Here is a 1,787-nt window from a genome sequence, read left to right on the forward strand (position 1 = left end):
CGTCCGTCGTCGTCCCGCCGCGGTCCTGTACGTCTCTCGCTCTTGCGTATACCCGTCGCGCCGCCGTCCGTCGTCGTCGCACCCGGCCCGTATGGCGGCGCCCCCGCCGTACGTACGCCGCCGCCCCCGCCCCGTACGCCGGCGCCCCCGCTCGTACGTACGGGGCGGCGGCGTACGGGGCCACACACATACCCACACATGCATATATACATACACACACACACATACACACACACATTTTTTTTACTTATTTTTTGTTTTTTAGTAAAGTTAATTAAATGATCGAATGTTTGATTAATGTCGAATGTTAGATGAATTAGCTAGATAGAAAATTGTCGAACTAGAGATTTGAACTAGTTGAATAATTAATATAACTAGTTTATTTTTAGTAAGAAAATTATCGAACTAGTTTATTTAGGTATATGAGATTTGAACTAGTTGAATAATTAATATAACTAGTTTATTTTTAGTAAGAAAATTGTCGAATTAGTTTATTTAGGTATATGAGATTTGAACTAGTTCAATAATTAATATAACTAGTTTATTTAGGTATATGAGATTTGAACTAGTTCAATAATTAATATAACTAGTATTTTTTTAGTAAGAAAATTTAGGTATCTGAGATTTGATGATCTAATTAAGATATTATTTGTTAATGAGTTTTTCTGTTTATTTAATTTTTTATATATTTTGAGTTTATATAAATGTTAGATTAATGTCGAATATTAGATGAATTAGATAGAAAAGTTAAATATATAATAATGTCAATTGTTAGAGATGAATATAGTTAGATATATTAATGTCAAATGTTAGATGAATATTTATTTGGCTAGATATTAATTAATGTTAGATAGTAATAGGTGTTTAATGTTTCACCTATATGAACATAGGACAACGAGTTCATCTGCGGCAGCTATCGCTGTGAGCAGTCCGTCCGCGACGCGCTCCGCAGCGTCTTCGCCGGGCACAACGAGATCCTCAACGTCTGGAAGTAAGTCGCCGGCCATCTGTTTCCTGATGAATTTTCTTTCTAGCTCAATGTGATCGGATCTGACTAGTACATTCAGATTTGCTCTTGTTTTCTTTTCAAATAGTACTAGTAGTCTATATTCCAGCTGTGCAACTACCTGTAGCCACTTGAACCGATGAGAATTCTTCAAGCCTACCTATAGTCACTTGAAAAAATGTCTATCTTAGATCTGCTCATCTAAAAAATCCAAGTGGAGTAGTATACTGGTAGTGTAGTATAATAATATTATCAAAAGGTAAATGCCCAGATTATTTAGCTCTGCCAGATAAATACTCGTCGAAAGTGGGCTCCTATCAAAATTCATTTCCATTATAATCTTACTCATACAATATTCACACCATGTAATTTTGGAAATATATGCTCATATCTAGTTCTGCATAAAAAAATGACAGTATTGACATTTTATAAATAGTTTGTTTGTCTTTCTGTTTATTTTGTTACATTTTGCAGGGATAAAGTGATGAAAAAGAAGAAAAGATTAGTAGAAGATTAGTTTTAGAATTTTCTTTAATTTCCTTACAATTTTCTTTTTATTGGATACTTGTAAAGACATTGTAATATTCTTACTATAATAAAAAAAATATGATTCTATTTCATTTTTTGTTTTTAAATTATTTTCTTTATAGGTTGTTTTCTGTAAATTTGGATTTTTTTTTGTTTTCCAAATACATTATTAGTGGCGCATCATCAACTAGTGCGCCATTAGTAAGCTAGAGCACATGGGTAAATATGGCCCCTGGGAAGCGCACCGTGGGAT

This window comes from Triticum dicoccoides, chromosome 1A (genome assembly GCF_002162155.2).
Source record: "Triticum dicoccoides isolate Atlit2015 ecotype Zavitan chromosome 1A, WEW_v2.0, whole genome shotgun sequence".
NCBI lineage: Eukaryota > Viridiplantae > Streptophyta > Magnoliopsida > Poales > Poaceae > Triticum > Triticum dicoccoides.